Source organism: Cyprinodon variegatus, unplaced genomic scaffold, assembly GCF_000732505.1.
Source record: "Cyprinodon variegatus isolate N-32 unplaced genomic scaffold, C_variegatus-1.0 Scaffold753, whole genome shotgun sequence".
NCBI lineage: Eukaryota > Metazoa > Chordata > Actinopteri > Cyprinodontiformes > Cyprinodontidae > Cyprinodon > Cyprinodon variegatus.
In genome coordinates, this window is record NW_015151206.1 from 14206 (window position 1) to 30754 (window position 16549).

General features: G+C 40.3%; 1 long non-coding RNA gene across 1 annotated transcript in view; it reads right to left on the reverse strand.

The window, feature by feature from the left end:
• Positions 1-4812: 4812 nt before the first annotated feature.
• The window catches only part of LOC107098184, a 36102-nt gene continuing 24365 nt past the window's right edge, over positions 4813-16549 (reverse strand). Inside the window, exons 2-3 of the long non-coding RNA XR_001481869.1 lie at positions 4972-5039; positions 4813-4884 (exon numbers count right to left, since the gene is read on the reverse strand). This is a non-coding gene — a long non-coding RNA (uncharacterized LOC107098184). The remainder of the gene's footprint in view (positions 4885-4971; positions 5040-16549) is intronic.

The following is a 16549-nucleotide window of genomic DNA, read 5'->3' on the forward strand; positions in this document are numbered from 1 at the left end:
TTCGAAGCCACTCAGGTTTTTCTTCACCACAACCAATATTGCACTTTGTGATAATTCACTGCCCTTGCTGAGGAAACACATCCCCGAACCATGATGCTGCCACTGTCGTGTAATACCTGAGATGGTATGTTTGTCCTGGGATGTAGCATTAGCCTGTAGGCCATCAGTTTACTATTATTTTGTCCTCTTATATGGTTTCTCACAAACAGTTTTTGTTTTCCTATCTGAGAATCAGATTAGTAGAATGAGCATTTTATTCGTTGCCCTATCCAGATGGATAGACCAAAACATCAATTTCCAATATTTTATTTCTTGTATATGTTCAGAGAGGGGGCCTCCAGTCTCTTCTGTTTCCTGTAAAGTATTTAACTCAGAGCAAAGACGTTTAAAACTGTAAAACTTCAGCCTCTAATTAATGTGTTTATAACTCACACTTATGTTTCTCTTGCCTTTATGTGTCTTTTTTTCTTTTCTGTCACCGTCTTCTTTCTGTTCCTACATTAGGGATTAATTCTGAATGGAGCAGAGTGGAGGCGGTGGGCAAACCTTTGCTGCTCCCTCCATTTGTTACCCATTGTTATTTTTTTCTTTGATTTGTTCATAGATAATCTTTAAAATGTGGTAGTTGGCTAACATTTGTTACCACTGTTATTTTCATCATTTAAACAGAGGAGGAGAAAGCAATATTTACCGAATTAGCCTGAAAAATTAGGAGAGGGGATTGGTTAGACTGATGTCAAAATAATCGACTGCATAATAACCTGTATAAGTCAACCTGTAGTTCTATTAACAGGCTCTTCCATGTGAGCTCTGGATCTCTGCTGCTCCAGCCTTCCAGAGGTCAGAAGGAGAATGAATTCGGTCCATTTCTTTTCAATCATCAGGACTTACAGCAGCTACAGATGGTACTTTAGAAAGAAAGAAAACGTCCATAGATGGCTTTCCATTAACCTTTCTTAAAGAGAAGCTTAAGATCCTTTAATTACTGACACTCAACCGCATCATTCTTTGAAAAGGACGCGCCCAGCCTTGACACATGGGTTTACTGTAATTACAGATGACTGACTGGATATGTTGGCTGCTCCTCTCAGTTCACTTTAACATGCTCTCTATCCCCTCCGTTTAAAACCGCTCCAACATCCTGGCAAAGATAACAACTCAAATCATATCAACACAACATCTCCACCTTCAGGGGTTTTATTCAGTTTATATTAAACATTAAAGGATGAAAGCTTGAAATAACGTTCATATGGGTGACATATGGTGTTACCACCACACTGTATGCATGATTCAATAAAGGTTTTTTAAATATGAACTGACATATCGCTCCATTCAATTCTAACATTCTAATCAATCAAAAAATGCAGGGAACTGTAAGGAGTTCCTGTCTTTAATAGGACCGGAAAATGGGTGGAGCTAAATACCTGAAAATAACGAGGGCTAAATGTAAATGTACACTAAATTTTTTATACTTAAAGTCGTAGGGAAGCGGCTTTTCCAACCGTTACATTTCTGAATTCTCCGAGTGGTGCACGACTTTACACGTGTGAACAAAGTGAATATGATTGGTCGTTTATCAAGAGGGCACGTTTATTGTGGCGGATGGTTCGCAAGCAAGTTTGATTGTGGCCGGTGTCTCGGAAGCATTGTTGCTAACCAGTTAGCAACTTAGTGCTAGTAGGTTCCCAATGGGAAATTCCATTGGGACCAAGTAGCACTAAATTGGTGACTTAGAAACGACACTGTCAAGGAACGCTATGGACAGAGGAAACATGCAAGAGGAGGAGAGTTTAGTGTCAGAGGTCGTGGATGAGTCTCCTCCGTCATACATCTTTTATTTAGAGGAGGAAAGCGGGGAGGAAGATGTTGTGGAAGAGGACGCCAGGGCGGCAGAAGCTTGGTTTGGTGTAGAAGGCTTCCAGCCGTACATGTTTGAGCCCTTTCCTCGCAACGCTGCCAGTTCTGTTAGCTCTACGCCTGCTGAAGACACAGACGTCCATCCCCGTGAACACTGGGACGGAACTCAATGGGAAAGGAAATGATTCTGATTTCAACCATTGCGTATATTATATATTATAATCAAGATGCTATGACCGAAACTATTTGATTGACAGATGACCGTTGATTTATGATTGGCTGAATTTAGGTGTTCAGGCTGACGTATAACTAACTGGCCTGTATAAGATAACAACAACAACAAAAAAAACAGATTTTTAGACAGGATTTTTTTTAAATAGAAATTTTCTAACTTTTGGGACATTATCATCTGATAAAGAGTACATTTATATGCATGTTTAAGCCAGAATGATTTGAAGTGTAAACATGATCTCCCTACAACTTTAAGAAAAAGTATCTATTCACCTTAACGATCAGGTAACCTAAAAAGAAAAAGAAATTCACCTAAAAATGACCAGGTAGTCTTTAGACATTAGTTTTTAAAACATAATGAACACATAAAGGTAAGGATGGGAAAGAGAACCTGGATAAATTCTGCTTATAAGCAAAAGTAAAATGTTAATTTCATCCTGGGCACCTTCCTCCCTGAAATCAAAGCACAATAGTTCAGAGCATGCTGCTTTAATCTTTAATGATTATGAACGAAAAAAAAGGAAGAAAAAAGAAAGCAGAGTCTAAAAGGGCATTCAGGTTATGCTCAGCGGGTGAGGGGGGCAGTACCTGGCTTTAATTTCAGCTGTCCTCCACCATTAGGACACAGCTCATATAGCAAGTGTAATCATCTGCAGTAGTGAGGCGCTGCTTCACAGCTGGCCCCCAGGCCAGTTCAAGCCTAACCCTGAACTGGAGCTTTGTAGTCGACACGCAGTAATATCAGCCTGGTAGTAAGAGGTTGTGTAGGAATAATAGGAAAAATAAAACACATTGCAGTGATAGGAAGATGGCGTTAAAATGTTTACCCACAGGGACGTGAAGGAGGCCACGCACCGTACCAGGAAGGACGGGGGCCCTGGTGAACGCAGAGCTGCGCGCAACTCATCAGAGTGACAGATTAAGCAGGGAGGAGGGAAAAAAAGGAGAAAAGGGGAGCGGTTAGAGGAGCGGAGGACAGAATGTCTCTGAACCATTTAAGGTTTTGGCAGGAGATGTCAGAAATAATCGAACGGCCTCTCCGACTTTAAGATACATTTTTCCAGTGACTATCATTCCTCTTTTTTTTTTTTCTTAACCGTCAGCCTTTGAAGTGAAGAACACATACTCCTCAGACTCTAAACTAAAGAAAGAGGAGAAGAAGAAAAAGCCATAAAACCCTCAACCAGCTGCAAGAAGAAAAGCAGGAGAGCAGTGATAGAAAATAGCTCTGGAAAGCTTTGTCCTGTGCGTTTAGACATGACCCGGCTTGTGTGATTTGCAAAAACATGAGCAACCATCTAATAGAGCATTGAGATGCTGGGCGTTAATGCACAAAGACATACATGCAGGCAGGGGGGGATTTACCATTAGGCAATACTAGGCAGTTGCCTAGGGCCCCATAAAACTCTGTTTACATGTACAGTTAATACAAATATTCCTTATTTGTGCACATTATGTTTTTGATAAAAATCCTTTGGCTAAAATGCCATCAGAATGCTTATAATATCAAATGTGTCTCAGCCCCCCCTTCAGTATCCACCATATTTGCTGCAGATGTCAGAAAGGTCCAAACAGACAGCAGCAAACCATTTGAAAACGGTGCGAATATCAGTGTTGTCAACTTAGCGCTTTTATTGGTATATTTTGCAACTTTTCAGACCCCTTTAGTACTTTTATTTCAAAAAAGCTCCTAGCGTCAAATCTAGCGAGTTTTTTCTGCTACTGGAGACTTTGGCAACAATATCTAAAAGCAGCAAACTCTGCTCTCCAGAGCAAGTAGATTGGTAACCCCGCATCCTGCTCTCCTCTATCTTGTCTGCTGTCATGATTCATGCAGCTATTATTTCATCCAAATGAAAAATGGAGAACAGATAAGCAGATCATGGCTTGTCTACAGTGAAAAGAAGGACTGGGTTATTTATTCCGTAAAAGTAAAAAAAAAAAATCCACTGGACTTGGTTTCCAAGATTTGAAGACGTTTCGCCACCTCTCTTATTTACTTTTGCCGTCACCTTTTTAAAAACACAGGAAGGAGCAATCAGCTAAGTGAGCTTATTGCTTGGAAAAAAAAATCTTTCATTCCTTTTGAGACGGCATGAAAAGTCAGCTGAGTTCAAAACATAGAGAGGAAAACTACAGGAAAAGGAACAAAAAGAGAGGGACAAATAAAGGATGTCTATCCTATTAAAATTCAGAGTGAGGGAAGGAAACGAAAGGTGGGGGTGCATTAATAAAAGAAAATGGTGCCTGAGTGAAAAAGCATGGATCTGTCACTTCACACGGCCTCTGAGCGTCTGAGTTTCTGAAACCCGATCCCATCGACGCCTCGGCCGTGAGGACAGATAGCTCTCGCCTGATTAGCGCAGCGGCCCCTGACTGCGTCCGGAAGCAGACAAAGAGGCTGCGGAGCGTCTGACAGCGGATACCCGCTTCACATCTTTTAATCCCTGTTCCTCCTTCCTATATGCCATCAAGGTTAACGTCTGACTGAACATAAAATACAGAGTGAAACACTAACTCTGCTGCCGAAGCATCTGGCTCAAACATCTGCACACGTTCCGGTTAGCTGACAGGTGATGGTCTTCCTGGGAATCTCCGTTTTCTCTGGAATGTGTCTGAATAAAGCGTTTTATGGTGCGTGTGTGTTTAAAGTCTGACTCTTTAGATAAAGACGTTCTTTGAAGGTTATCTGTGATGGGCTCTAAAGCAGTTACAGGCTTGTACCTTCAGAGCCACTCTGGAGTCCAGTCTGCTCTCAGCTCAACATCTGGTTCCTTCTCAGCTTTCCTCATTTCTCTGAGAAAATACAGATGAATAAAACATGTTATGATAAAATGTAGAGACCAGGATTTACCTGTTAGAAACAAGTCATGCGTGTTTTACCTCCATGTAGACCCCTCAGCTCGACCGTCTCTCTGGTTTCAGCGCTCTCAGCTATCAAAGGCTCATTTCTGCAATGAAAATTTAAAAAAAAGATGAGAACTTTACATCAGAAACGTAAAGAGAAATCGGCTGGTGACTGGAATCCAATGGTTTTCTACTGGACTGATCCAGACGGGCGAAACAGGAAATGAATATCAGGGCAAACAAACAGGAGGCAGCACTCTGCTATTCATTATTGGTCGCAGTAAAGGCTCATTTATACAGCGAAACCAGGTCGTATGCGTGTGTCGCAGTGAACGCAGAGACGTCCCCGCCCCTTCCGCAGGCACTCTGCTGCACCTCTCCAAAATTGTAGGTGACTGCAGACAGGAGGCCTCTGATTGGTCAAATCTACATCTGCTCTACGCTATGCGTATTTCCTGTTTGGTACCTTACTAGCTTGTTTTATTTGTATGGCCGCCATTGTGGAAAACGACCCATGAAGAAGGACCAGCTAGAAGAGCGAGGTGCGCGAGAACGCTGGGACCCTTTTTTTACCTGGATCCTCGCTCTTTTTCGCCCTCATGTCCCTCCGTTTTCGCACAAACTTGCCCCCAATTCCTCAGCGCTTCTGCCGTATCTAGATCCACAGCTAGTTCCTGATTGTTGCTCGTGTTGTGGCGTGGAATAACATAGCGCAGACCACTCTTCGAAAGTGGGCATAAATCAAAAATGTCTGTGTCATACCTGCGACAACTAACCAGCCCTTAAGTGAGGCCTGGTTAGCCTTTCTGGGGATCAGAGACTTGGATAATCTGCTGATTTCTATTTGGACTCCTTTGTCCGCATGATTAAAAATGACTCAATGATAACAGGAGAAGAAGCATTTACTGACAAATGAAACAAAACACTAGCAATGGCTGACTAATGAAGGGAGCAGCAATGTATGTGCTTTACGTGACTGTATGATATGGCTGCTGCATGCAGCAACGTATCGCTTTAACTGTAGTGGTTGCTTGGTTTTACCAACAACACTGGAAATGAAAACATTCATGAGGGAGAAATATTTTTTAAACATTTCTTTTTCTTGAGTAATGTCAAAATTTACTTTATGAACCTGAAGTGACCGCAGCTCATTCTAACGTAGACGGTGTTCTATTCAGAGGTGAAAGATAATCGATTTTAGTTTTTCCTAAAGGAGCAAATGTTGAAAATGTGTTTTGAAAACAGCTGCGACACTTTCCACCGAGATGAGCTGGATGACCGTTGTTTGCGTGAGCATCTGTTTAGTACTAGTTGTTTTCTAGAGACCCTTTAACCTTGATTTGATCAGTTTTAACCTGTTAAGAAGAACAAATAAAGAGAATAAATGACTGTTTTGAAAAACTAGAAGGGTTTTACTAGGTTTCACGCTTGAGAGAAAATAACCAGAGTTCATGTTTTGATGCAATGCTTGGGCTCGATGCTCCTCTAACTAGTCCTGTCTGATCTAATCTCCTCCTAGTAAAACTGATTCTTTATCCACATCCTTTAGTTAAAACCTTTGTTTTTAAATGTGATGGCCATAAATTACTTCCTGTTAAAAATCTCAGCGATCATTTTTTCATCAAAATGAAGGAAATAATAAATCCACAGAACATGTAAAGTGATGCATAGCAAAAGTTTTAATTGCTCTAATAAAATAAACAAAATCATAATTAATTGTTCTATTAACTGAAATTAATTGAAAATATGTCTGTATTAATTGAAAATGCAGATATATCAAAATATATCTAATATCTGCACCAATAGCAACAGTAGGTTGAAGTCATGTGACTCAGAGCTCAGGTGTCAAGTTTTAGAGAGTTGGTGCAGAGTTCAGGAAGCAAACACTATTTTTGGTCAGGAAATTAAATGTTGTATTTGGTTAGCATTAGCGTTAGCGTACAGAATGATTTAAACTGATCATACCTTATCGTACCTATCATTCTTAAATATACCCACAGAGTCTTTGAGCAGTAGTCGATGGTAGCACTTTAAATATTCAAATGAAGTTAGCACTAATTAAAAAAAAATGTTTAAGAAGATATGAAAAAGAGGGAAAATAAATCTGTTTTTTTGTTTTGCTTTTTTTGTTGTTGTTGTTGCTTAAGTCAAAATTTAACAAAGCTACATCTCAGAACACTTCCCAAGGCAACCAAATCCAAACCATTTGAAAGTCGTTTTAACTTCTTTCAGTCGGTCTTTTGCTTTTCTTATTTATATCCTCCATAAAAAGCACCATGGGTAATTCCGTAAACCTTGGCCGAGGTCTCCACCTGACAATCAAACAGGCGTGTGACGTAGTTGGCACCTCTGAGGCATCAGCCAACACCTGAAAGGAGAATGTTGACACTGAGGTGCAGCTAACTTTCCCTGTCGGTCCGTTTTAGTTCAGGTCAGTTGTTTTCACATGTCAGGAATCTTCTTTTTATTTCTCAGAAGGATGCATTGAGTTTGTACTGTTTGGTAGCAGCTTATGAAGCACGGCCCAGAAAAGGAGCGACGGCGCCCTGGAGCCATAGGAGGCCTGGAAGCTGCTGGCTACGCTCCTTTCAACACTATTGCCTCATTGCACTCTAAAGGTAGCAATAAGGAAAATATAAGGTGTTTATGTGTTATAGGATGTCCTAAATATATTAATTTGCTGAAAATCTATGCAAATCTATTAAGTAGATTAATTTTATTTAATGCTTTTGATGATTGAGTAGATAGAAGAGAGCGAAAGAAGACCACACACTGAAGAGAGTTTAGGACTGGGCAGCCGACCGAATTGTGCAGTGTCGAGTAATGAAAACCGTTTCTGTCCGAACCGTCATCAGTTCACTCATCGCTTTGGTCCAAACATTTTTATTCGATATTTATCAAACCAACGCTGTTCGGAAAATAATTTAGTTAACAAAAATGATCTTAATCTGAGACGAGCATATATAGTCATGGACTGGATTATCTAACCATGCTGGGAATGGCAAAACCTCAGGAGGAGATTCTCCGCCATTGGCCAGAATGACGCACTCAGACCTCTATAAAACTGACCATCTGTGTGTTTTAACTCAAGGCATATTGCAATTAAAAAGAGTAATAAACCCTAATTTATAGCCAGATTCAGAGTGCCGCATAGGGCTTTTGAAAATACACACAGAATCAATATTTGTGAAGCACTACTTGGCACGGGAACAGGCCAGCATTTGGAAATTAGAAACAGAGGCCAGCTGTTTCACTCCTGCTGCTTTAACGCATTAAAATATGAACACTTCTGGCTCAGTTTAGTCTACTAATTATGTCTGTTTTTCTTTAGGATTCCACATGGTGTTAGAAGGTTTAGAGGCTCATCTGTCCTGAGTCTTTGTCTCCCCTTTCAAATCTTCTGCACTTCTTACTTTTCTTTCCAAACGCAGAGGAACTTCCTTGTCTGGAAAAAAAAAAGGGCAGAGCTCAATCAAAACCTTTCTGTCAGAAGGAGAGGAGTGGGGAGAGGCGAGGATAGGACTGGGGGAGTAAAGATTTAAGGGAGGGTTAGTAGACAAACACAAAGTTCCTTTGAGGTAGACGGGAAGCAGAGGAAGAAGAGGCCAGTTAGTGAAGAGAAAAGACAAAGAAATCTAAACTTACGACGAACTGGATTGATCTGAAAAGGGAAAAAGACGAGGCAGAGGAGTAACACCTCAGGAAGGAGGAATTTAGCAGACAGATGTTTGTGAAATAATGAAAAAGAGCAGCAAAGTTAGCGTTTGCTCTTCAGGAAGAGAGAAGCCTTTGAGGAAGGGACCGGCTCCCCTTCAAAGGCCGGTCCCAATCCACACTGTGTACACGAGTGTGTTTGTGCATGTCGGCCTCCCAGAAGGGAAAACCTTCCCTTCACTCGCCGAGTATTCATTAGTAAGCTGCACGGCTATATAATGATGATTCATTAGAAGGTAGGAAACAAAGGATTAACAGCTAATGGAGCTTATCTAAAGCTGATATGGGTCAACATGATGTCGAAAGATAAAAACCAGAAATATGGCGATATGGTGTTGAATTTCTCCACGAGTCTCCAAGGAAAATCTGGACTTTTTTTCTTTTTTTTTACATGGGTGAAAATACTGGAAGTGTCTGATAACATCTGTGTGCCAAAAAACCTTTTGGCTGTCAGATATATAGATGCGGGGTAAGGAGGGAGTGATGCTGTGAGGAGGAAGGACGGAACAGGATGAGGGTAGGCGGGGGACGAGGGGAAAAGAAGAAACTCGTACTCAGACTTCAGAGAAGCAAACTCAGGACTCTGGAGACCATGGAGACATAAGAGTCACCAAAGCAGTTATCTGGAAGGACCATCGACAAACTTCTTTCACAGTTTGGAGGATCTCTATCAGCCAAACTTCCTCTCAGACGGATGAAAGTCATTGGATTAAGCAGGATGTGCTACAGTGGTCGTTTCTTCGTTTTCTATCTAATCTACTATTTTTTAAAACCAACAGCAGGGCCTTTAGCTTTGTTATAAGCTTAGTCTCGTCCAAAATAACATCACAGAGCCATGCCATGAAGCACGTTTCTAATATTAACCGTGTGTTTTCATTCCTGCTGGTACCTTATTTGGCCCAGATGTGAGGAATATGTGGAATAACTGCACAAACCTCAGCAAAGGTCAATTCAGCTATTCACCATTTATTAGGGTAGGCTTGGCTAGGGCCTTAAGCATCTGGTTGTTTCGTGACAAGTTCATTTGAAATGTTGGACAGTGCATAAAGAAAAGGATTTTAGATAGGAGCAGAGCACGACTTTTGGGATGCTACTTGGCAATCCTGTTAAGAACACATGTCCTTTAACCCAACTTTAGCCTAAAAGCTTAATTTGGTCATTCTAAGTTTCAGAAGACCACGCAGCTACAGCTCAAACCACGATGAAACGGCAGGGTTTAAAAGTTCACCGCTCACGATGCATGGTCTCACTGTGTGGCCCAACGCTCTGATGTGATCTACCTGCTCACACTACACATCCAAAAACCATACATCGGACTGAGCATCGAGTGATGGCCCTGGTCGGACGCGTCAATCTGGAGGAAGAAGAAGAACTCCCTTGTTTGCACATGCACAGTACTCAAGGTTCTTGTAAATCAGCTAATCTATTCGATTAAAGGTGAAGGGCAGTCCTCTACATAACTTTCTCATATGTCATTAGGCTAATTAAGACCATTTGTGGTCTTAATTAGCCTAACCGTTTGTGTGTCTGTAGGGTCAGGAGGCCTTTCTACTCTGGTAAAACAAATCCTGGAGCTTTTTTATGCCACTTTTTTTATGCCACATAAGTGGAAATTTCTGTCCAAATCTTAAACATCAAAGACAGCAAAACAAGATGAGCTACGATGACTGAAGTTTTACAAGCAGATCACCCAAGTTAACAAGCCCGGTTCCCCGTTATATTTAGCTATTACACTGAAGCAGCTTATCTATAGTGTGTAATGCTGGAGTCTTGTAAAAAATAAATGTTGCTAAAAAAGAAATAAATCTGCCTGTTTTGGAACCTGATCCAGTTTACCTTCACTGTCAAAGCTCTAGAACTTGTTTGTCGTGCCTCAACTTTATACACCTTGGTTAAGAATCATTGTTTCCTCCATCTCTCTTTGATCCATCATTTTCAGTTTGGTATGATAGTGGTCTAAAACAAATAAGCGACCTCCAAACATCAGCAGTATTAGATAGCTTTGTGAATTTATCTTCAAGATATAGTTAACCTGGTACACATCTATTTCGTTATTTACAAGTACGACATTTCGCTTCTAAATGTTTCCCAATCCAGAAAGGTACAATTTTAAAGATTTATAGTATTATTTTAAATCTAAGGGTTGACTCTAATGTTAAACTTAGAAATGCAATAGTTGGGAATCCAGCTGAGACAAGATATTTGGGATGATGCCACTGACAGAATTCGATCTTCCTCATCCTGTGCTCGTCTTAGTTTGATCCAGTTTAAAGTTTTCTGGGTTTGTTTTTTCTTTTTTTTTCCTTTTTCTTTCTTGTTTCGAATAAAAAAACTAAAAGAAAAAAAAAGGCTGAAACTGCAGGATGGTAATTTGTCATTTTTACTGTGGTGCGATGCTTTGTCAGTATACGGACTATAGATTTGTGTGTGATTACATTATTTATATGTTTACTTATATAAATATATATATATATATAGATATATATATATATATATATCTTTTTTCTGTTTTTTTTTTTCTCTTTTGGCTCCAATAAAAGAATTAAAAAGGAAAAAAGCTGTAGAACTTGAACAATCTGGTCCCTCTTGGTGAGCAGTGGACAGAACACTCCTTTATGAAAACAAAGGGCTTGGTAAATTGGCCCAGTTCTGGAAAACAAAGATGCTGGCACCAAGACAGCAGAGTGACTTCATCCTGTGTCATTTCACCGAAGGACCAGTGGGGGGGTGAAATGGTGGCAGGGTCGGTCAGAACTGGAAGAGCTGTTCTGCATCACATCAGTGATTTAACCGATGGAAGCAAAGTAGACAGGAAATAAGCCAGGACACAATCCTGTTGCTCATAACGCATGAATACATGTAATCTTGGTTGTGCATGTGTGTGTCTGTGGGAGACAGGGATGGGATGTCTCTGTTTCCGGGGGTGTTGAGCTTAGGGCACTTGAAGCCCTTCCTGCTCCCTGCAGGGAGGTGAGAGCCAAGGCCTCTGCAGCTGCTTTCTTCTCTCCGTGCCTCACGCTGAAACTTCATCAAATCTCTCTCAAACGATCTGGCCTTTTAACTCAGACCTTATTAAACTATTACAGTCAGAGCTAATGAGGTCAACCACTACAAAAATTAATCACCAACATCTGCTGTCATAGTATTTCTGAGGTTTTTGTTCTGTTCAGTTTGTGACACTGTCAACAAATTTCACTAAAATCTGATCATTTTGCCAAAGTACTGCTTGGACTTTTTTACAACAGTCTGAAAACCCCTATTCAGACCTTTTCTCCGATCACATGGTCCCTACAACTTAAGCTAAATTTGAGACGTTTTCAGACTTTTTAATGCCTCTTTAAACTAAAAGTTAAGTCTGTTAATCATTTAAACAAACCTATATATATTTAAGCATTGTGATGTATAAATAATAACCCTAACAGCATCTTGCTCTAAAACGTACAGGGCTAAATTAATCTTGTTGAGATCATATCCATAAGCCCCACTACCCTTTTGAAATTGTGCAGAGATTGGTCCGAGCGCGGTGACTGAGTTAACTGTTGAGTGTAAATGGCATGCAAAACTGAACGAGACCACGCCAGACAACTGAACCGCGCTGACATTGTACTAGGCTTGGCTCGGTTCAGCTCTGGCTCATTTCTCTGATAACAAAGAGCGCATGAGCAGACTGCGTCATCTTCTTACAGTCAGCCTCAATAATCAGGAAACTTAAGATATTTATAAAAATCCTAGCTTTCCTACCGTGCCACATGATTTCCAGTGATGATTCTGCTTAGCAGTGAGATGAAGCTACATGTCTGTCATTGTTTCCTGCGTCTGTAAGCCCTGATTAGACTGTCGTTTGTTGTATCTACTTCCTAAAAGCCGACTCTGTCAAATAAGTTCACTAAAGGCTGCCTTCTTCACCTGACTCTCCACAACCTTCCTGATTGTTACTGGCGCCGCCATGGTGGTTTGCTTGTTCCCTGTAGAGAGCAGTAGTACCGTAGATCGCCACTAGCAGGTGAGGAACCGTGCTAGCGTGGTGTGTGAACAATCATAAGGATCCAAGCTCTTCACGGGTCAGTTTTCAAAGGGTAGTGTAAATGGAGCAATAGAGTGGCCATTTTCAGAATCTAGGAACAAAACACGATTCCAACTCCCTAAGTTGGAATCTGCTTTAAGTGTGGTTGCAATTTATCATAGTCTGCAAATGAGGCAAGTTAATTTTGACGCTTTGTGTTTTACACTTTGAAATGTTTCAATCTATGACCTTGATTTCAATCTTGAATTCCCTTTGCCTTAAAACAGTCCCTGCTTCATGTTTCAGCCAAGCAGTAAAATATTGGTTGGAAAGCCAATTTTTGTTAAATTAACAGTTTTTCATTTACTATTAGTATAAAACAACTAATTTAACAAACCATGTACGTAAATAAGACAAATTCTAATAATTAAATCCTTATTAAAATGTGTTAGATTTTTAAGACCTTTTAAGATTGATTTAGCCATTTTAGTAACAAACAGGGCTTAATTTTTAGATTTATTAATTCAGTGCCTATTTTAAAGAAGGAACCCTGCTTAGAAAATCATCTGATTTATTCATATGTGGAACTTAAACCAGATATATTTCAAAGTGTTTGCAGTTGTCATACTTTATCGACTTTTATATTATCACCCCTTCATCCCACTAGACATTCACATAGACTTCTCTTTTTAATAGATGTGCAATATCTTAAAACCCTTTCTTAACCTTTTTATAATATAGTCATGATCCTATGGGCTCCAGCTGCTTAAGTTTTTTCCCCACCAAATCTTTATTAAACACTGTTGACAGTGACGACCACTATCACTTCTGTAAACGGTGTGCTGCTGTGTGACGTCTACTTCCTACTTCTGCGTGTCACTTTGGAGTCCTGAACTGCACAGAAAGAAGTCTGATAACTTTCACGTTTAAATAGTAGAATAAATAATCATAAAAAAAAAAAAATACAGTTTTAAAAAAAAAAAGTTAAAACTTTCGGTTAAAAGCAAAGTGCGACTTAAGATTCGGCTTGAATTGTACAAATATAAGAATTCTGTCTGATGATCTATTTAGAATACTACAAAAACCTTAGAAATCACTTTAGAACAGAGGTCTTCAAAAGGGGGCGGCGAAAGTTTTAGTTGATTACTAGTGTTGCGCCGATGCTATTTTTTGGCCCCAGTACCGATACCTGGCTGTGCAGTTCTGCCCATACCGATACCATCAGTTTGAAATTGATGTGTGTGTGTATATGAAGAACTGCATACTACTTGGATGTAAAATAATTTCCATCATGGCTTTGTCAAGCTGCTGCCTACCTTTGTGAAGCAGGAAAAAGACTAATATAAAGTGAATCTGGTAGAACTTTTTATTAACTACCTGGAATGGGTGACAATAGTTGAATAAACTTTTGGCTCTCAAAATGGTATCAGTGCCCTATTTTAGTGCTGGACCGGGGCCCCTCCCTTGACTGGTATTGGTGCAACACTATTGATTACACTTTTTTTTTTTTTGGATTCCCCCCTAGAATTTTTTCCACTAATTAAAATGTCTTTAAATGCACATTAACATGGATTGAACACACTGTAGTAAACAGATAAATGGAGGCAGAAGATGTCTTCCAGTCATCAATGCTCACATTCAGCGACACACAGGAGCTCTTTCAAGCTGGGCACCGTTTCATTCACAACACCTGTCCCATCAACCAGGAATCAGAATCAGAAATACTTTAATAATCCCAGGGAGAAATTACTTTTGTTACATTACTCCATCTTTAATAGAGTGACTATAGGACCAGTTTGATACAACACAATTTCATCTAATATATATAATAAGGGGTGCCCGCTCCATCTCACCATCAGTTTGGGGGTCCTTGGCCTGGAAAACGTGGAAGACTCCGAGTTTAGAAAGTAAATGCTTGTAGAAATCTCAGCAGGAGGACCCCAGTTATGCAGAGGTGGGGAAAGCCTACCAATCAACTGGGAAACAGTTACAGCTGCAAACATCACACTGCAGTTTTTTTTATAGATCTGCTCATTTTTATAATTAGGAGACTTTATCTTATCTTGTGTGAGATTGAAATTGCACAATTTCCATTGTTTTTTTTATTTATTTTTGACTTTTTTTGTTTTAACTTGTTTTTTATTATTTGCTAACTCTATATAAAACAACTGAACTGAAATGAATTGAGTGGCAAAAAGCCTGCAGAGCATTTAGGATCTTCCAGTGAACTTCTATTGACCTTTAAGATGGAGCTGAGCTGTCTGCTTCTCTCAGGATCACTTTCTTGCATTCATTTATCTTACATGTCAGGGTAGCACGTACAGTAAAGCTCCTGTGTGCGTGCACATTCTTCCGGAGTGTGTATATGTCCCAGTGTATGTGCAAGGTGTGGTGCTGAGTGTCTGTTAGAGTACCAGCAGCCTGTAATAGAGACATGGTGGAAAAGAAGCAGGTCTGACACCAGTGGGGCTCCATGATAAATGTTCGCTTTGACAAATGGACCCCAGAAATAATCCCGTATTACTACTGCTTCCCTCCGACACACAAAGCTGTACATTGTGTTTGCCCCAACACCACAGATAGACATGAGGCTGCGAAATAGGGTAAATAAAGGAGATAAAGAGCAGCGGGAGGTTTCTCCATCCTGCACTCCGCTGGGAGAAATTCTTCCGGTGAAAAAGTGGCGGCTTTAAGAGAAATAACCCAACAAGCTGTATGGAAACAATGCTGGTGCCCCTCTCTCCCTCTGACAGCTCTTCAGCTTTACACAACATCTGAACCCCTCTGCAGCCGCTGAGCCTCGACGACGAAAACAAACTCTGCATCAAAAGGGGAAACTGATACAGTATCATGGTGGGGGACAGGAGGGCCTACAGGTGGTTCAGTGTGCAGACCTGGGAGGATTTGCAGGTGTGTTGACATCCTCAGGCCCATGCCACCACATGCAGAGCAGCAATGAGCTGCAAAGGAATCAGGGTATGTTTATTATCTCTGATGCACAAACTTACTGGTTGGAAAAAAAAAAAACTTTCCCCCCTCATGTGTGAAAACAAGTTACTATTGTAAAGCTAAATGTTTGGCTCTGCAGAGGACCAATAATGGTGATATAAAGGGAAAATAAGGGGAACAGTTGAACAGTTTTCTTCCACCTGTGTGGAATTTATAAGCAGCCTCTATATGTCCATAAATATTTATAAACAGAGCAAAATTGTTCTAGGAGCAAATAAGAGGGGGAAAGAAATCCACGCCCTGTAAATGTCGGAGGCCCAGCGTTGGTCTGGCATTATTCTGAGGGTCATTAAAAATGAGCAGGAAATTACTGGTGACAGGCTTATGGAATTACATCATGCACTGGGTCAACGGGGCCCAGAAAGTCATAATAATGGGAGGACAAGAGGAACCACAGTTTTATCCAAGCTTTGCAGAGTCTCACAGTGGAATGCACCGAGACCCAACGTGAAAATGAGTATTTCTACCAAATCTGCGGTTTCTACCAAATGTTTGGAACCTCCAGAGGAAAAACAGAAAAAGTGCCAGAGAGGTTTTCGCTGTGCTTATTGTCAAAACAGGAGGCTTAATCCTGAATAAATTATTTCCACGTTGCAATTAGATACAGCAATTGCAGCACACTTCCAGGATCCTTGGACAGAAACACATCCGCTGAGTGCGGAGCATTAAACCATCTGCTAAGACTGTTTTAGTGGATGATATCAACATTTACCTGCTTATGTTTCATTCAACATGAGCTAAAACAATTTTTACGAATATGCATCCCATTACTGAGCCAGAATTTCCCTGAAGGAAAAGTCCGGTCATATTCAGAATTCAAACTTCTGAAAGTACTTTAAATATGAAATTATGACATACTGTTCAATAAATGATCAGTGTTTTTAATTC